Source organism: Medicago sativa, chromosome 4, assembly GCF_051527215.1.
Source record: "Medicago sativa cultivar Bolivia chromosome 4, Bolivia_mono, whole genome shotgun sequence".
In the NCBI taxonomy this organism is placed as follows: domain Eukaryota; kingdom Viridiplantae; phylum Streptophyta; class Magnoliopsida; order Fabales; family Fabaceae; genus Medicago; species Medicago sativa.
In genome coordinates this window covers 31,750,534-31,765,734 of record NC_140752.1, presented here as the reverse complement: position 1 = coordinate 31,765,734, position 15,201 = coordinate 31,750,534, and the positions used below count along the sequence as shown (strand labels likewise).

The window sequence follows — 15,201 nt, the reverse complement described above, 5'->3', positions numbered from 1 at the left end:
TTCGTTAATTAACTCAACCTAACACTCTATTCTTTAATTAGCGTAATTTGACGTCTTTAATGAAAAATAAACTTAGAAATGCATATATACAATTACAACGCTTTACTTTCAGGTGCGATCATACCAGCACTAATGCACCGGATCCCATCAGAACTCCGCAGTTAAGCGTGCTTGGGCGAGAGTAGTACTAGGATGGGTGACCTCCTGGGAAGTCCTTGTGTTGCACCTCTTTTTGCCAAAATTTCGTGTTGTTTGCACCTCTTTTTGCCAAAATTTCGTGTTCTTTTTGTTAATTAGCGTAATTTTACGTCGTTTTTGAAAAATAAACTTCGATTGTATTTCATTTTTTTCGTTAATTAACGCAACCTAACACTCTATTCTTTAATTAGCGTAATTTGACGTCTTTAATGAAAAATAAACTTAGAAATGCATATATACAATTACAACGCTTTACTTTCAGGTGCGATCATACCAGCACTAATGCACCGGATCCCATCAGAACTCCGCAGTTAAGCGTGCTTGGGCGAGAGTAGTACTAGGATGGGTGACCTCCTGGGAAGTCCTTGTGTTTTGCCAAAATTTCGTGTTCTTTGCACCTCTTTTTGCCAAAATTTCGTGTTCTTTTTGTTAATTAGCGTAATTTTACGTCGTTTTTGAAAAATAAACTTCGATTGTATTTCATTTTTTTCGTTAATTAACGCAACCTAACTCTCTATTCTTCAATTAGCGTAATTTGACGTCTTTAATGAAAAATAAACTTAGAAATGCATATATACAATTACAACGCTTTACTTTCAGGTGCGATCATACCAGCACTAATGCACCGGATCCCATCAGAACTCCGCAGTTAAGCGTGCTTGGGCGAGAGTAGTACTAGGATGGGTGACCTCCTGGGAAGTCCTTGTGTTGCACCTCTTTTTGCCAAAATTTCGTGTTCTTTGCACCTCTTTTTGCCAAAATTTCGTGTTCTTTTTGTTAATTAGCGTAATTTTACGTCGTTTTTGAAAAATAAACTTCGATTGTATTTCATTTTTTTCGTTAATTAACTCAACCTAACACTCTATTCTTTAATTAGCGTAATTTGACGTCTTTAATGAAAAATAAACTTAGAAATGCATATATACAATTACAACGCTTTACTTTCAGGTGCGATCATACCAGCACTAATGCACCGGATCCCATCAGAACTCCGCAGTTAAGCGTGCTTGGGCGAGAGTAGTACTAGGATGGGTGACCTCCTGGGAAGTCCTTGTGTTGCACCTCTTTTTGCCAAAATTTCGTGTTGTTTGCACCTCTTTTTGCCAAAATTTCGTGTTCTTTTTGTTAATTAGCGTAATTTTACGTCGTTTTTGAAAAATAAACTTCGATTGTATTTCATTTTTTTCGTTAATTAACGCAACCTAACACTCTATTCTTTAATTAGCGTAATTTGACGTCTTTAATGAAAAATAAACTTAGAAATGCATATATACAATTACAACGCTTTACTTTCAGGTGCGATCATACCAGCACTAATGCACTGGATCCCATCAGAACTCCGCAGTTAAGCGTGCTTGGGCGAGAGTAGTACTAGGATGGGTGACCTCCTGGGAAGTCCTTGTGTTTTGCCAAAATTTCGTGTTCTTTGCACCTCTTTTTGCCAAAATTTCGTGTTCTTTTTGTTAATTAGCGTAATTTTACGTCGTTTTTGAAAAATAAACTTCGATTGTATTTCATTTTTTTCGTTAATTAACGCAACCTAACTCTCTATTCTTCAATTAGCGTAATTTGACGTCTTTAATGAAAAATAAACTTAGAAATGCATATATACAATTACAACGCTTTACTTTCAGGTGCGATCATACCAGCACTAATGCACCGGATCCCATCAGAACTCCGCAGTTAAGCGTGCTTGGGCGAGAGTAGTACTAGGATGGGTGACCTCCTGGGAAGTCCTTGTGTTGCACCTCTTTTTGCCAAAATTTCGTGTTCTTTGCACCTCTTTTTGCCAAAATTTCGTGTTCTTTTTGTTAATTAGCGTAATTTTACGTCGTTTTTGAAAAATAAACTTCGATTGTATTTCATTTTTTTCGTTAATTAACGCAACCTAACACTCTATTCTTTAATTAGCGTAATTTGACGTCTTTAATGAAAAATAAACTTAGAAATGCATATATACAATTACAACGCTTTACTTTCAGGTGCGATCATACCAGCACTAATGCACCGGATCCCATCAGAACTCCGCAGTTAAGCGTGCTTGGGCGAGAGTAGTACTAGGATGGGTGACCTCCTGGGAAGTCCTTGTGTTGCACCTCTTTTTGCCAAAATTTCGTGTTCTTTGCACCTCTTTTTGCCAAAATTTCGTGTTCTTTTTGTTAATTAGCGTAATTTTACGTCGTTTTTGAAAAATAAACTTCGATTGTATTTCATTTTTTTCGTTAATTAACGCAACCTAACACTCTATTCTTTAATTAGCGTAATTTGACGTCTTTAATGAAAAATAAACTTAGAAATGCATATATACAATTACAACGCTTTACTTTCAGGTGCGATCATACCAGCACTAATGCACCGGATCCCATCAGAACTCCGTAGTTAAGCGTGCTTGGGCGAGAGTAGTACTAGGATGGGTGACCTCCTGGGAAGTCCTTGTGTTGCACCTCTTTTTGCCAAAATTTCGTGTTCTTTGCACCTCTTTTTGCCAAAATTTCGTGTTCTTTTTGTTAATTAGCGTAATTTTACGTCGTTTTTGAAAAATAAACTTCGATTGTATTTCATTTTTTTCGTTAATTAACGCAACCTAACACTCTATTCTTTAATTAGCGTAATTTGACGTCTTTAATGAAAAATAAACTTAGAAATGCATATATACAATTACAACGCTTTACTTTCAGGTGCGATCATACCAGCACTAATGCACCGGATCCCATCAGAACTCCGCAGTTAAGCGTGCTTGGGCGAGAGTAGTACTAGGATGGGTGACCTCCTGGGAAGTCCTTGTGTTTTGCCAAAATTTCGTGTTCTTTGCACCTCTTTTTGCCAAAATTTCGTGTTCTTTTTGTTAATTAGCGTAATTTTACGTCGTTTTTGAAAAATAAACTTCGATTGTATTTCATTTTTTTCGTTAATTAACGCAACCTAACTCTCTATTCTTCAATTAGCGTAATTTGACGTCTTTAATGAAAAATAAACTTAGAAATGCATATATACAATTACAACGCTTTACTTTCAGGTGCGATCATACCAGCACTAATGCACCGGATCCCATCAGAACTCCGCAGTTAAGCGTGCTTGGGCGAGAGTAGTACTAGGATGGGTGACCTCCTGGGAAGTCCTTGTGTTGCACCTCTTTTTGCCAAAATTTCGTGTTCTTTGCACCTCTTTTTGCCAAAATTTCGTGTTCTTTTTGTTAATTAGCGTAATTTTACGTCGTTTTTGAAAAATAAACTTCGATTGTATTTCATTTTTTTCGTTAATTAACGCAACCTAACACTCTATTCTTTAATTAGCGTAATTTGACGTCTTTAATGAAAAATAAACTTAGAAATGCATATATACAATTACAACGCTTTACTTTCAGGTGCGATCATACCAGCACTAATGCACCGGATCCCATCAGAACTCCGCAGTTAAGCGTGCTTGGGCGAGAGTAGTACTAGGATGGGTGACCTCCTGGGAAGTCCTTGTGTTGCACCTCTTTTTGCCAAAATTTCGTGTTCTTTGCACCCCTTTTTGCCAAAATTTCGTGTTCTTTTTGTTAATTAGCGTAATTTTACGTCGTTTTTGAAAAATAAACTTCGATTGTATTTCATTTTTTTCGTTAATTAACGCAACCTAACACTCTATTCTTTAATTAGCGTAATTTGACGTCTTTAATGAAAAATAAACTTAGAAATGCATATATACAATTACAACGCTTTACTTTCAGGTGCGATCATACCAGCACTAATGCACCGGATCCCATCAGAACTCCGCAGTTAAGCGTGCTTGGGCGAGAGTAGTACTAGGATGGGTGACCTCCTGGGAAGTCCTTGTGTTGCACCTCTTTTTGCCAAAATTTCGTGTTCTTTGCACCTCTTTTTGCCAAAATTTCGTGTTCTTTTTGTTAATTAGCGTAATTTTACGTCGTTTTTGAAAAATAAACTTCGATTGTATTTCATTTTTTTCGTTAATTAACTCAACCTAACACTCTATTCTTTAATTAGCGTAATTTGACGTCTTTAATGAAAAATAAACTTAGAAATGCATATATACAATTACAACGCTTTACTTTCAGGTGCGATCATACCAGCACTAATGCACCGGATCCCATCAGAACTCCGCAGTTAAGCGTGCTTGGGCGAGAGTAGTACTAGGATGGGTGACCTCCTGGGAAGTCCTTGTGTTGCACCTCTTTTTGCCAAAATTTCGTGTTGTTTGCACCTCTTTTTGCCAAAATTTCGTGTTCTTTTTGTTAATTAGCGTAATTTTACGTCGTTTTTGAAAAATAAACTTCGATTGTATTTCATTTTTTTCGTTAATTAACGCAACCTAACACTCTATTCTTTAATTAGCGTAATTTGACGTCTTTAATGAAAAATAAACTTAGAAATGCATATATACAATTACAACGCTTTACTTTCAGGTGCGATCATACCAGCACTAATGCACCGGATCCCATCAGAACTCCGCAGTTAAGCGTGCTTGGGCGAGAGTAGTACTAGGATGGGTGACCTCCTGGGAAGTCCTTGTGTTTTGCCAAAATTTCGTGTTCTTTGCACCTCTTTTTGCCAAAATTTCGTGTTCTTTTTGTTAATTAGCGTAATTTTACGTCGTTTTTGAAAAATAAACTTCGATTGTATTTCATTTTTTTCGTTAATTAACGCAACCTAACTCTCTATTCTTCAATTAGCGTAATTTGACGTCTTTAATGAAAAATAAACTTAGAAATGCATATATACAATTACAACGCTTTACTTTCAGGTGCGATCATACCAGCACTAATGCACCGGATCCCATCAGAACTCCGCAGTTAAGCGTGCTTGGGCGAGAGTAGTACTAGGATGGGTGACCTCCTGGGAAGTCCTTGTGTTGCACCTCTTTTTGCCAAAATTTCGTGTTCTTTGCACCTCTTTTTGCCAAAATTTCGTGTTCTTTTTGTTAATTAGCGTAATTTTACGTCGTTTTTGAAAAATAAACTTCGATTGTATTTCATTTTTTTCGTTAATTAACGCAACCTAACACTCTATTCTTTAATTAGCGTAATTTGACGTCTTTAATGAAAAATAAACTTAGAAATGCATATATACAATTACAACGCTTTACTTTCAGGTGCGATCATACCAGCACTAATGCACCGGATCCCATCAGAACTCCGCAGTTAAGCGTGCTTGGGCGAGAGTAGTACTAGGATGGGTGACCTCCTGGGAAGTCCTTGTGTTGCACCTCTTTTTGCCAAAATTTCGTGTTCTTTGCACCTCTTTTTGCCAAAATTTCGTGTTCTTTTTGTTAATTAGCGTAATTTTACGTCGTTTTTGAAAAATAAACTTCGATTGTATTTCATTTTTTTCGTTAATTAACGCAACCTAACACTCTATTCTTTAATTAGCGTAATTTGACGTCTTTAATGAAAAATAAACTTAGAAATGCATATATACAATTACAACGCTTTACTTTCAGGTGCGATCATACCAGCACTAATGCACCGGATCCCATCAGAACTCCGCAGTTAAGCGTGCTTGGGCGAGAGTAGTACTAGGATGGGTGACCTCCTGGGAAGTCCTTGTGTTGCACCTCTTTTTGCCAAAATTTCGTGTTCTTTGCACCTCTTTTTGCCAAAATTTCGTGTTCTTTTTGTTAATTAGCGTAATTTTACGTCGTTTTTGAAAAATAAACTTCGATTGTATTTCATTTTTTTCGTTAATTAACTCAACCTAACACTCTATTCTTTAATTAGCGTAATTTGACGTCTTTAATGAAAAATAAACTTAGAAATGCATATATACAATTACAACGCTTTACTTTCAGGTGCGATCATACCAGCACTAATGCACCGGATCCCATCAGAACTCCGCAGTTAAGCGTGCTTGGGCGAGAGTAGTACTAGGATGGGTGACCTCCTGGGAAGTCCTTGTGTTGCACCTCTTTTTGCCAAAATTTCGTGTTGTTTGCACCTCTTTTTGCCAAAATTTCGTGTTCTTTTTGTTAATTAGCGTAATTTTACGTCGTTTTTGAAAAATAAACTTCGATTGTATTTCATTTTTTTCGTTAATTAACGCAACCTAACACTCTATTCTTTAATTAGCGTAATTTGACGTCTTTAATGAAAAATAAACTTAGAAATGCATATATACAATTACAACGCTTTACTTTCAGGTGCGATCATACCAGCACTAATGCACCGGATCCCATCAGAACTCCGCAGTTAAGCGTGCTTGGGCGAGAGTAGTACTAGGATGGGTGACCTCCTGGGAAGTCCTTGTGTTGCACCTCTTTTTGCCAAAATTTCGTGTTCTTTGCACCTCTTTTTGCCAAAATTTCGTGTTCTTTTTGTTAATTAGCGTAATTTTACGTCGTTTTTGAAAAATAAACTTCGATTGTATTTCATTTTTTTCGTTAATTAACGCAACCTAACACTCTATTCTTTAATTAGCGTAATTTGACGTCTTTAATGAAAAATAAACTTAGAAATGCATATATACAATTACAACGCTTTACTTTCAGGTGCGATCATACCAGCACTAATGCACCGGATCCCATCAGAACTCCGCAGTTAAGCGTGCTTGGGCGAGAGTAGTACTAGGATGGGTGACCTCCTGGGAAGTCCTTGTGTTGCACCTCTTTTTGCCAAAATTTCGTGTTCTTTGCACCTCTTTTTGCCAAAATTTCGTGTTCTTTTTGTTAATTAGCGTAATTTTACGTCGTTTTTGAAAAATAAACTTCGATTGTATTTCATTTTTTTCGTTAATTAATGCAACCTAACACTCTATTCTTTAATTAGCGTAATTTGACGTCTTTAATGAAAAATAAACTTAGAAATGCATATATACAATTACAACGCTTTACTTTCAGGTGCGATCATACCAGCACTAATGCACCGGATCCCATCAGAACTCCGCAGTTAAGCGTGCTTGGGCGAGAGTAGTACTAGGATGGGTGACCTCCTGGGAAGTCCTTGTGTTGCACCTCTTTTTGCCAAAATTTCGTGTTCTTTGCACCTCTTTTTGCCAAAATTTCGTGTTCTTTTTGTTAATTAGCGTAATTTTACGTCGTTTTTGAAAAATAAACTTCGATTGTATTTCATTTTTTTCGTTAATTAACTCAACCTAACACTCTATTCTTTAATTAGCGTAATTTGACGTCTTTAATGAAAAATAAACTTAGAAATGCATATATACAATTACAACGCTTTACTTTCAGGTGCGATCATACCAGCACTAATGCACCGGATCCCATCAGAACTCCGCAGTTAAGCGTGCTTGGGCGAGAGTAGTACTAGGATGGGTGACCTCCTGGGAAGTCCTTGTGTTGCACCTCTTTTTGCCAAAATTTCGTGTTGTTTGCACCTCTTTTTGCCAAAATTTCGTGTTCTTTTTGTTAATTAGCGTAATTTTACGTCGTTTTTGAAAAATAAACTTCGATTGTATTTCATTTTTTTCGTTAATTAACGCAACCTAACACTCTATTCTTTAATTAGCGTAATTTGACGTCTTTAATGAAAAATAAACTTAGAAATGCATATATACAATTACAACGCTTTACTTTCAGGTGCGATCATACCAGCACTAATGCACCGGATCCCATCAGAACTCCGCAGTTAAGCGTGCTTGGGCGAGAGTAGTACTAGGATGGGTGACCTCCTGGGAAGTCCTTGTGTTGCACCTCTTTTTGCCAAAATTTCGTGTTCTTTGCACCTCTTTTTGCCAAAATTTCGTGTTCTTTTTGTTAATTAGCGTAATTTTACGTCGTTTTTGAAAAATAAACTTCGATTGTATTTCATTTTTTTCGTTAATTAACGCAACCTAACACTCTATTCTTTAATTAGCGTAATTTGACGTCTTTAATGAAAAATAAACTTAGAAATGCATATATACAATTACAACGCTTTACTTTCAGGTGCGATCATACCAGCACTAATGCACCGGATCCCATCAGAACTCCGCAGTTAAGCGTGCTTGGGCGAGAGTAGTACTAGGATGGGTGACCTCCTGGGAAGTCCTTGTGTTGCACCTCTTTTTGCCAAAATTTCGTGTTCTTTGCACCTCTTTTTGCCAAAATTTCGTGTTCTTTTTGTTAATTAGCGTAATTTTACGTCGTTTTTGAAAAATAAACTTCGATTGTATTTCATTTTTTTCGTTAATTAACGCAACCTAACACTCTATTCTTTAATTAGCGTAATTTGACGTCTTTAATGAAAAATAAACTTAGAAATGCATATATACAATTACAACGCTTTACTTTCAGGTGCGATCATACCAGCACTAATGCACCGGATCCCATCAGAACTCCGCAGTTAAGCGTGCTTGGGCGAGAGTAGTACTAGGATGGGTGACCTCCTGGGAAGTCCTTGTGTTGCACCTCTTTTTGCCAAAATTTCGTGTTCTTTGCACCTCTTTTTGCCAAAATTTCGTGTTCTTTTTGTTAATTAGCGTAATTTTACGTCGTTTTTGAAAAATAAACTTCGATTGTATTTCATTTTTTTCGTTAATTAACGCAACCTAACACTCTATTCTTTAATTAGCGTAATTTGACGTCTTTAATGAAAAATAAACTTAGAAATGCATATATACAATTACAACGCTTTACTTTCAGGTGCGATCATACCAGCACTAATGCACCGGATCCCATCAGAACTCCGCAGTTAAGCGTGCTTGGGCGAGAGTAGTACTAGGATGGGTGACCTCCTGGGAAGTCCTTGTGTTGCACCTCTTTTTGCCAAAATTTCGTGTTGTTTGCACCTCTTTTTGCCAAAATTTCGTGTTCTTTTTGTTAATTAGCGTAATTTTACGTCGTTTTTGAAAAATAAACTTCGATTGTATTTCATTTTTTTCGTTAATTAACGCAACCTAACACTCTATTCTTTAATTAGCGTAATTTGACGTCTTTAATGAAAAATAAACTTAGAAATGCATATATACAATTACAACGCTTTACTTTCAGGTGCGATCATACCAGCACTAATGCACCGGATCCCATCAGAACTCCGCAGTTAAGCGTGCTTGGGCGAGAGTAGTACTAGGATGGGTGACCTCCTGGGAAGTCCTTGTGTTGCACCTCTTTTTGCCAAAATTTCGTGTTCTTTGCACCTCTTTTTGCCAAAATTTCGTGTTCTTTTTGTTAATTAGCGTAATTTTACGTCGTTTTTGAAAAATAAACTTCGATTGTATTTCATTTTTTTCGTTAATTAACGCAACCTAACACTCTATTCTTTAATTAGCGTAATTTGACGTCTTTAATGAAAAATAAACTTAGAAATGCATATATACAATTACAACGCTTTACTTTCAGGTGCGATCATACCAGCACTAATGCACCGGATCCCATCAGAACTCCGCAGTTAAGCGTGCTTGGGCGAGAGTAGTACTAGGATGGGTGACCTCCTGGGAAGTCCTTGTGTTGCACCTCTTTTTGCCAAAATTTCGTGTTCTTTGCACCTCTTTTTGCCAAAATTTCGTGTTCTTTTTGTTAATTAGCGTAATTTTACGTCGTTTTTGAAAAATAAACTTCGATTGTATTTCATTTTTTTCGTTAATTAACGCAACCTAACACTCTATTCTTTAATTAGCGTAATTTGACGTCTTTAATGAAAAATAAACTTAGAAATGCATATATACAATTACAACGCTTTACTTTCAGGTGCGATCATACCAGCACTAATGCACCGGATCCCATCAGAACTCCGCAGTTAAGCGTGCTTGGGCGAGAGTAGTACTAGGATGGGTGACCTCCTGGGAAGTCCTTGTGTTGCACCTCTTTTTGCCAAAATTTCGTGTTCTTTGCACCTCTTTTTGCCAAAATTTCGTGTTCTTTTTGTTAATTAGCGTAATTTTACGTCGTTTTTGAAAAATAAACTTCGATTGTATTTCATTTTTTTCGTTAATTAACGCAACCTAACACTCTATTCTTTAATTAGCGTAATTTGACGTCTTTAATGAAAAATAAACTTAGAAATGCATATATACAATTACAACGCTTTACTTTCAGGTGCGATCATACCAGCACTAATGCACCGGATCCCATCAGAACTCCGCAGTTAAGCGTGCTTGGGCGAGAGTAGTACTAGGATGGGTGACCTCCTGGGAAGTCCTTGTGTTGCACCTCTTTTTGCCAAAATTTCGTGTTCTTTGCACCTCTTTTTGCCAAAATTTCGTGTTCTTTTTGTTAATTAGCGTAATTTTACGTCGTTTTTGAAAAATAAACTTCGATTGTATTTCATTTTTTTCGTTAATTAACTCAACCTAACACTCTATTCTTTAATTAGCGTAATTTGACGTCTTTAATGAAAAATAAACTTAGAAATGCATATATACAATTACAACGCTTTACTTTCAGGTGCGATCATACCAGCACTAATGCACCGGATCCCATCAGAACTCCGCAGTTAAGCGTGCTTGGGCGAGAGTAGTACTAGGATGGGTGACCTCCTGGGAAGTCCTTGTGTTGCACCTCTTTTTGCCAAAATTTCGTGTTGTTTGCACCTCTTTTTGCCAAAATTTCGTGTTCTTTTTGTTAATTAGCGTAATTTTACGTCGTTTTTGAAAAATAAACTTCGATTGTATTTCATTTTTTTCGTTAATTAACGCAACCTAACACTCTATTCTTTAATTAGCGTAATTTGACGTCTTTAATGAAAAATAAACTTAGAAATGCATATATACAATTACAACGCTTTACTTTCAGGTGCGATCATACCAGCACTAATGCACCGGATCCCATCAGAACTCCGCAGTTAAGCGTGCTTGGGCGAGAGTAGTACTAGGATGGGTGACCTCCTGGGAAGTCCTTGTGTTGCACCTCTTTTTGCCAAAATTTCGTGTTCTTTGCACCTCTTTTTGCCAAAATTTCGTGTTCTTTTTGTTAATTAGCGTAATTTTACGTCGTTTTTGAAAAATAAACTTCGATTGTATTTCATTTTTTTCGTTAATTAACGCAACCTAACACTCTATTCTTTAATTAGCGTAATTTGACGTCTTTAATGAAAAATAAACTTAGAAATGCATATATACAATTACAACGCTTTACTTTCAGGTGCGATCATACCAGCACTAATGCACCGGATCCCATCAGAACTCCGCAGTTAAGCGTGCTTGGGCGAGAGTAGTACTAGGATGGGTGACCTCCTGGGAAGTCCTTGTGTTGCACCTCTTTTTGCCAAAATTTCGTGTTCTTTGCACCTCTTTTTGCCAAAATTTCGTGTTCTTTTTGTTAATTAGCGTAATTTTACGTCGTTTTTGAAAAATAAACTTCGATTGTATTTCATTTTTTTCGTTAATTAACGCAACCTAACACTCTATTCTTTAATTAGCGTAATTTGACGTCTTTAATGAAAAATAAACTTAGAAATGCATATATACAATTACAACGCTTTACTTTCAGGTGCGATCATACCAGCACTAATGCACCGGATCCCATCAGAACTCCGCAGTTAAGCGTGCTTGGGCGAGAGTAGTACTAGGATGGGTGACCTCCTGGGAAGTCCTTGTGTTGCACCTCTTTTTGCCAAAATTTCGTGTTCTTTGCACCTCTTTTTGCCAAAATTTCGTGTTCTTTTTGTTAATTAGCGTAATTTTACGTCGTTTTTGAAAAATAAACTTCGATTGTATTTCATTTTTTTCGTTAATTAACGCAACCTAACACTCTATTCTTTAATTAGCGTAATTTGACGTCTTTAATGAAAAATAAACTTAGAAATGCATATATACAATTACAACGCTTTACTTTCAGGTGCGATCATACCAGCACTAATGCACCGGATCCCATCAGAACTCCGCAGTTAAGCGTGCTTGGGCGAGAGTAGTACTAGGATGGGTGACCTCCTGGGAAGTCCTTGTGTTGCACCTCTTTTTGCCAAAATTTCGTGTTCTTTGCACCTCTTTTTGCCAAAATTTCGTGTTCTTTTTGTTAATTAGCGTAATTTTACGTCGTTTTTGAAAAATAAACTTCGATTGTATTTCATTTTTTTCGTTAATTAACGCAACCTAACTCTCTATTCTTTAATTAGCGTAATTTGACGTCTTTAATGAAAAATAAACTTAGAAATGCATATATACAATTACAACGCTTTACTTTCAGGTGCGATCATACCAGCACTAATGCACCGGATCCCATCAGAACTCCGCAGTTAAGCGTGCTTGGGCGAGAGTAGTACTAGGATGGGTGACCTCCTGGGAAGTCCTTGTGTTGCACCTCTTTTTGCCAAAATTTCGTGTTCTTTGCACCTCTTTTTGCCAAAATTTCGTGTTCTTTTTGTTAATTAGCGTAATTTTACGTCGTTTTTGAAAAATAAACTTCGATTGTATTTCATTTTTTTCGTTAATTAACGCAACCTAACTCTCTATTCTTTAATTAGCGTAATTTGACGTCTTTAATGAAAAATAAACTTAGAAATGCATATATACAATTACAACGCTTTACTTTCAGGTGCGATCATACCAGCACTAATGCACCGGATCCCATCAGAACTCCGCAGTTAAGCGTGCTTGGGCGAGAGTAGTACTAGGATGGGTGACCTCCTGGGAAGTCCTTGTGTTGCACCTCTTTTTGCCAAAATTTCGTGTTCTTTGCACCTCTTTTTGCCAAAATTTCGTGTTCTTTTTGTTAATTAGCGTAATTTTACGTCGTTTTTGAAAAATAAACTTCGATTGTATTTCATTTTTTTCGTTAATTAACGCAACCTAACACTCTATTCTTTAATTAGCGTAATTTGACGTCTTTAATGAAAAATAAACTTAGAAATGCATATATACAATTACAACGCTTTACTTTCAGGTGCGATCATACCAGCACTAATGCACCGGATCCCATCAGAACTCCGCAGTTAAGCGTGCTTGGGCGAGAGTAGTACTAGGATGGGTGACCTCCTGGGAAGTCCTTGTGTTGCACCTCTTTTTGCCAAAATTTCGTGTTCTTTGCACCTCTTTTTGCCAAAATTTCGTGTTCTTTTTGTTAATTAGCGTAATTTTACGTCGTTTTTGAAAAATAAACTTCGATTGTATTTCATTTTTTTCGTTAATTAACGCAACCTACCACTCTATTCTTTAATTAGCGTAATTTGACGTCTTTAATGAAAAATAAACTTAGAAATGCATATATACAATTACAACGCTTTACTTTCAGGTGGGATCATACCAGCACTAATGCACCGGATCCCATCAGAACTCCGCAGTTAAGCGTGCTTGGGCGAGAGTAGTACTAGGATGGGTGACCTCCTGGGAAGTCCTTGTGTTGCACCTCTTTTTGCCAAAATTTCGTGTTCTTTGCACCTCTTTTTGCCAAAATTTCGTGTTCTTTTTGTTAATTAGCGTAATTTTACGTCGTTTTTGAAAAATAAACTTCGATTGTATTTCATTTTTTTCGTTAATTAACGCAACCTAACTCTCTATTCTTTAATTAGCGTAATTTGACGTCTTTAATGAAAAATAAACTTAGAAATGCATATATACAATTACAACGCTTTACTTTCAGGTGCGATCATACCAGCACTAATGCACCGGATCCCATCAGAACTCCGCAGTTAAGCGTGCTTGGGCGAGAGTAGTACTAGGATGGGTGACCTCCTGGGAAGTCCTTGTGTTGCACCTCTTTTTGCCAAAATTTCGTGTTCTTTTTGTTAATTAGCGTAATTTTACGTCGTTTTTGAAAAATAAACTTCGATTGTATTTCATTTTTTTCGTTAATTAACGCAACCTAACTCTCTATTCTTTAATTAGCGTAATTTGACGTCTTTAATGAAAAATAAACTTAGAAATGCATATATACAATTACAACGCTTTACTTTCAGGTGCGATCATACCAGCACTAATGCACCGGATCCCATCAGAACTCCGCAGTTAAGCGTGCTTGGGCGAGAGTAGTACTAGGATGGGTGACCTCCTGGGAAGTCCTTGTGTTGCACCTCTTTTTGCCAAAATTTCGTGTTCTTTGCACCTCTTTTTGCCAAAATTTCGTGTTCTTTTTGTTAATTAGCGTAATTTTACGTCGTTTTTGAAAAATAAACTTCGATTGTATTTCATTTTTTTCGTTAATTAACGCAACCTAACTCTCTATTCTTTAATTAGCGTAATTTGACGTCTTTAATGAAAAATAAACTTAGAAATGCATATATACAATTACAACGCTTTACTTTCAGGTGCGATCATACCAGCACTAATGCACCGGATCCCATCAGAACTCCGCAGTTAAGCGTGCTTGGGCGAGAGTAGTACTAGGATGGGTGACCTCCTGGGAAGTCCTTGTGTTGCACCTCTTTTTGCCAAAATTTCGTGTTGTTTGCACCTCTTTTTGCCAAAATTTCGTGTTCTTTTTGTTAATTAGCGTAATTTTACGTCGTTTTTGAAAAATAAACTTCGATTGTATTTCATTTTTTTCGTTAATTAACGCAACCTAACACTCTATTCTTTAATTAGCGTAATTTGACGTCTTTAATGAAAAATAAACTTAGAAATGCATATATACAATTACAACGCTTTACTTTCAGGTGCGATCATACCAGCACTAATGCACCGGATCCCATCAGAACTCCGCAGTTAAGCGTGCTTGGGCGAGAGTAGTACTAGGATGGGTGACCTCCTGGGAAGTCCTTGTGTTGCACCTCTTTTTGCCAAAATTTCGTGTTCTTTGCACCTCTTTTTGCCAAAATTTCGTGTTCTTTTTGTTAATTAGCGTAATTTTACGTCGTTTTTGAAAAATAAACTTCGATTGTATTTCATTTTTTTCGTTAATTAACGCAACCTAACACTCTATTCTTTAATTAGCGTAATTTGACGTCTTTAATGAAAAATAAACTTAGAAATGCATATATACAATTACAACGCTTTACTTTCAGGTGCGATCATACCAGCACTAATGCACCGGATCCCATCAGAACTCCGCAGTTAAGCGTGCTTGGGCGAGAGTAGTACTAGGATGGGTGACCTCCTGGGAAGTCCTTGTGTTGCACCTCTTTTTGCCAAAATTTCGTGTTCTTTGCACCTCTTTTTGCCAAAATTTCGTGTTCTTTTTGTTAATTAGCGTAATTTTACG

At 36.8% G+C, this 15,201-nt stretch overlaps 40 non-coding genes and 4 pseudogenes across 40 annotated transcripts; all 44 read left to right on the top strand.

Annotated features, from left to right (window-relative positions):
• Positions 1 to 110: 110 nt before the first annotated feature.
• LOC146928712 (5S ribosomal RNA) lies at positions 111 to 229 on the top strand. Its single transcript, XR_015008767.1, has one exon. It is a non-coding gene; the product is annotated as a 5S ribosomal RNA (ribosomal RNA).
• A 229-nt stretch (positions 230 to 458) lies between these two features.
• Positions 459 to 577, top strand: LOC146928711 (5S ribosomal RNA; annotated as a pseudogene).
• Positions 578 to 796: 219 nt separating this feature from the next.
• On the top strand, positions 797 to 915 carry LOC146928710 (5S ribosomal RNA). The gene has a single exon (XR_015008766.1). It is a non-coding gene; the product is annotated as a 5S ribosomal RNA (ribosomal RNA).
• A 229-nt stretch (positions 916 to 1,144) lies between these two features.
• Positions 1,145 to 1,263, top strand: LOC146928709 (5S ribosomal RNA). The gene has a single exon (XR_015008765.1). It is a non-coding gene; the product is annotated as a 5S ribosomal RNA (ribosomal RNA).
• Positions 1,264 to 1,492: 229 nt separating this feature from the next.
• Positions 1,493 to 1,611, top strand: LOC146928708 (5S ribosomal RNA; annotated as a pseudogene).
• A 219-nt stretch (positions 1,612 to 1,830) lies between these two features.
• Positions 1,831 to 1,949, top strand: LOC146928707 (5S ribosomal RNA). Its single transcript, XR_015008764.1, has one exon. It is a non-coding gene; the product is annotated as a 5S ribosomal RNA (ribosomal RNA).
• A 229-nt stretch (positions 1,950 to 2,178) lies between these two features.
• Positions 2,179 to 2,297, top strand: LOC146928706 (5S ribosomal RNA). Its single transcript, XR_015008763.1, has one exon. It is a non-coding gene; the product is annotated as a 5S ribosomal RNA (ribosomal RNA).
• Positions 2,298 to 2,526: 229 nt separating this feature from the next.
• On the top strand, positions 2,527 to 2,645 carry LOC146928705 (5S ribosomal RNA). Its single transcript, XR_015008804.1, has one exon. It is a non-coding gene; the product is annotated as a 5S ribosomal RNA (ribosomal RNA).
• A 229-nt stretch (positions 2,646 to 2,874) lies between these two features.
• LOC146928704 (5S ribosomal RNA) lies at positions 2,875 to 2,993 on the top strand (annotated as a pseudogene).
• A 219-nt stretch (positions 2,994 to 3,212) lies between these two features.
• On the top strand, positions 3,213 to 3,331 carry LOC146928703 (5S ribosomal RNA). Its single transcript, XR_015008762.1, has one exon. It is a non-coding gene; the product is annotated as a 5S ribosomal RNA (ribosomal RNA).
• A 229-nt stretch (positions 3,332 to 3,560) lies between these two features.
• On the top strand, positions 3,561 to 3,679 carry LOC146928702 (5S ribosomal RNA). Its single transcript, XR_015008761.1, has one exon. It is a non-coding gene; the product is annotated as a 5S ribosomal RNA (ribosomal RNA).
• A 229-nt stretch (positions 3,680 to 3,908) lies between these two features.
• On the top strand, positions 3,909 to 4,027 carry LOC146928701 (5S ribosomal RNA). Its single transcript, XR_015008760.1, has one exon. It is a non-coding gene; the product is annotated as a 5S ribosomal RNA (ribosomal RNA).
• Positions 4,028 to 4,256: 229 nt separating this feature from the next.
• On the top strand, positions 4,257 to 4,375 carry LOC146928700 (5S ribosomal RNA). The gene has a single exon (XR_015008758.1). It is a non-coding gene; the product is annotated as a 5S ribosomal RNA (ribosomal RNA).
• Positions 4,376 to 4,604: 229 nt separating this feature from the next.
• LOC146928699 (5S ribosomal RNA) lies at positions 4,605 to 4,723 on the top strand (annotated as a pseudogene).
• A 219-nt stretch (positions 4,724 to 4,942) lies between these two features.
• Positions 4,943 to 5,061, top strand: LOC146928698 (5S ribosomal RNA). Its single transcript, XR_015008757.1, has one exon. It is a non-coding gene; the product is annotated as a 5S ribosomal RNA (ribosomal RNA).
• A 229-nt stretch (positions 5,062 to 5,290) lies between these two features.
• Positions 5,291 to 5,409, top strand: LOC146928697 (5S ribosomal RNA). The gene has a single exon (XR_015008756.1). It is a non-coding gene; the product is annotated as a 5S ribosomal RNA (ribosomal RNA).
• A 229-nt stretch (positions 5,410 to 5,638) lies between these two features.
• On the top strand, positions 5,639 to 5,757 carry LOC146928696 (5S ribosomal RNA). The gene has a single exon (XR_015008755.1). It is a non-coding gene; the product is annotated as a 5S ribosomal RNA (ribosomal RNA).
• Positions 5,758 to 5,986: 229 nt separating this feature from the next.
• LOC146928695 (5S ribosomal RNA) lies at positions 5,987 to 6,105 on the top strand. The gene has a single exon (XR_015008754.1). It is a non-coding gene; the product is annotated as a 5S ribosomal RNA (ribosomal RNA).
• Positions 6,106 to 6,334: 229 nt separating this feature from the next.
• On the top strand, positions 6,335 to 6,453 carry LOC146928694 (5S ribosomal RNA). The gene has a single exon (XR_015008752.1). It is a non-coding gene; the product is annotated as a 5S ribosomal RNA (ribosomal RNA).
• A 229-nt stretch (positions 6,454 to 6,682) lies between these two features.
• Positions 6,683 to 6,801, top strand: LOC146928693 (5S ribosomal RNA). The gene has a single exon (XR_015008751.1). It is a non-coding gene; the product is annotated as a 5S ribosomal RNA (ribosomal RNA).
• Positions 6,802 to 7,030: 229 nt separating this feature from the next.
• LOC146928692 (5S ribosomal RNA) lies at positions 7,031 to 7,149 on the top strand. The gene has a single exon (XR_015008750.1). It is a non-coding gene; the product is annotated as a 5S ribosomal RNA (ribosomal RNA).
• A 229-nt stretch (positions 7,150 to 7,378) lies between these two features.
• LOC146928691 (5S ribosomal RNA) lies at positions 7,379 to 7,497 on the top strand. The gene has a single exon (XR_015008749.1). It is a non-coding gene; the product is annotated as a 5S ribosomal RNA (ribosomal RNA).
• Positions 7,498 to 7,726: 229 nt separating this feature from the next.
• LOC146928690 (5S ribosomal RNA) lies at positions 7,727 to 7,845 on the top strand. The gene has a single exon (XR_015008748.1). It is a non-coding gene; the product is annotated as a 5S ribosomal RNA (ribosomal RNA).
• Positions 7,846 to 8,074: 229 nt separating this feature from the next.
• Positions 8,075 to 8,193, top strand: LOC146928689 (5S ribosomal RNA). Its single transcript, XR_015008745.1, has one exon. It is a non-coding gene; the product is annotated as a 5S ribosomal RNA (ribosomal RNA).
• A 229-nt stretch (positions 8,194 to 8,422) lies between these two features.
• Positions 8,423 to 8,541, top strand: LOC146928688 (5S ribosomal RNA). The gene has a single exon (XR_015008744.1). It is a non-coding gene; the product is annotated as a 5S ribosomal RNA (ribosomal RNA).
• Positions 8,542 to 8,770: 229 nt separating this feature from the next.
• LOC146928687 (5S ribosomal RNA) lies at positions 8,771 to 8,889 on the top strand. The gene has a single exon (XR_015008743.1). It is a non-coding gene; the product is annotated as a 5S ribosomal RNA (ribosomal RNA).
• Positions 8,890 to 9,118: 229 nt separating this feature from the next.
• Positions 9,119 to 9,237, top strand: LOC146928686 (5S ribosomal RNA). Its single transcript, XR_015008742.1, has one exon. It is a non-coding gene; the product is annotated as a 5S ribosomal RNA (ribosomal RNA).
• Positions 9,238 to 9,466: 229 nt separating this feature from the next.
• LOC146928685 (5S ribosomal RNA) lies at positions 9,467 to 9,585 on the top strand. Its single transcript, XR_015008740.1, has one exon. It is a non-coding gene; the product is annotated as a 5S ribosomal RNA (ribosomal RNA).
• Positions 9,586 to 9,814: 229 nt separating this feature from the next.
• On the top strand, positions 9,815 to 9,933 carry LOC146928684 (5S ribosomal RNA). Its single transcript, XR_015008739.1, has one exon. It is a non-coding gene; the product is annotated as a 5S ribosomal RNA (ribosomal RNA).
• A 229-nt stretch (positions 9,934 to 10,162) lies between these two features.
• Positions 10,163 to 10,281, top strand: LOC146928683 (5S ribosomal RNA). Its single transcript, XR_015008738.1, has one exon. It is a non-coding gene; the product is annotated as a 5S ribosomal RNA (ribosomal RNA).
• A 229-nt stretch (positions 10,282 to 10,510) lies between these two features.
• LOC146928682 (5S ribosomal RNA) lies at positions 10,511 to 10,629 on the top strand. The gene has a single exon (XR_015008737.1). It is a non-coding gene; the product is annotated as a 5S ribosomal RNA (ribosomal RNA).
• Positions 10,630 to 10,858: 229 nt separating this feature from the next.
• LOC146928681 (5S ribosomal RNA) lies at positions 10,859 to 10,977 on the top strand. The gene has a single exon (XR_015008736.1). It is a non-coding gene; the product is annotated as a 5S ribosomal RNA (ribosomal RNA).
• A 229-nt stretch (positions 10,978 to 11,206) lies between these two features.
• On the top strand, positions 11,207 to 11,325 carry LOC146928680 (5S ribosomal RNA). The gene has a single exon (XR_015008735.1). It is a non-coding gene; the product is annotated as a 5S ribosomal RNA (ribosomal RNA).
• Positions 11,326 to 11,554: 229 nt separating this feature from the next.
• LOC146928679 (5S ribosomal RNA) lies at positions 11,555 to 11,673 on the top strand. The gene has a single exon (XR_015008733.1). It is a non-coding gene; the product is annotated as a 5S ribosomal RNA (ribosomal RNA).
• Positions 11,674 to 11,902: 229 nt separating this feature from the next.
• On the top strand, positions 11,903 to 12,021 carry LOC146928678 (5S ribosomal RNA). Its single transcript, XR_015008732.1, has one exon. It is a non-coding gene; the product is annotated as a 5S ribosomal RNA (ribosomal RNA).
• A 229-nt stretch (positions 12,022 to 12,250) lies between these two features.
• Positions 12,251 to 12,369, top strand: LOC146928677 (5S ribosomal RNA). The gene has a single exon (XR_015008731.1). It is a non-coding gene; the product is annotated as a 5S ribosomal RNA (ribosomal RNA).
• Positions 12,370 to 12,598: 229 nt separating this feature from the next.
• LOC146928676 (5S ribosomal RNA) lies at positions 12,599 to 12,717 on the top strand. Its single transcript, XR_015008730.1, has one exon. It is a non-coding gene; the product is annotated as a 5S ribosomal RNA (ribosomal RNA).
• Positions 12,718 to 12,946: 229 nt separating this feature from the next.
• On the top strand, positions 12,947 to 13,065 carry LOC146928675 (5S ribosomal RNA). Its single transcript, XR_015008729.1, has one exon. It is a non-coding gene; the product is annotated as a 5S ribosomal RNA (ribosomal RNA).
• A 229-nt stretch (positions 13,066 to 13,294) lies between these two features.
• LOC146928674 (5S ribosomal RNA) lies at positions 13,295 to 13,413 on the top strand. Its single transcript, XR_015008968.1, has one exon. It is a non-coding gene; the product is annotated as a 5S ribosomal RNA (ribosomal RNA).
• A 229-nt stretch (positions 13,414 to 13,642) lies between these two features.
• Positions 13,643 to 13,761, top strand: LOC146928673 (5S ribosomal RNA). Its single transcript, XR_015008728.1, has one exon. It is a non-coding gene; the product is annotated as a 5S ribosomal RNA (ribosomal RNA).
• A 197-nt stretch (positions 13,762 to 13,958) lies between these two features.
• LOC146928672 (5S ribosomal RNA) lies at positions 13,959 to 14,077 on the top strand. Its single transcript, XR_015008727.1, has one exon. It is a non-coding gene; the product is annotated as a 5S ribosomal RNA (ribosomal RNA).
• Positions 14,078 to 14,306: 229 nt separating this feature from the next.
• Positions 14,307 to 14,425, top strand: LOC146928671 (5S ribosomal RNA). The gene has a single exon (XR_015008726.1). It is a non-coding gene; the product is annotated as a 5S ribosomal RNA (ribosomal RNA).
• Positions 14,426 to 14,654: 229 nt separating this feature from the next.
• On the top strand, positions 14,655 to 14,773 carry LOC146928670 (5S ribosomal RNA). Its single transcript, XR_015008725.1, has one exon. It is a non-coding gene; the product is annotated as a 5S ribosomal RNA (ribosomal RNA).
• A 229-nt stretch (positions 14,774 to 15,002) lies between these two features.
• LOC146928669 (5S ribosomal RNA) lies at positions 15,003 to 15,121 on the top strand. The gene has a single exon (XR_015008724.1). It is a non-coding gene; the product is annotated as a 5S ribosomal RNA (ribosomal RNA).
• The last annotated feature ends 80 nt before the right edge of the window (positions 15,122 to 15,201 follow it).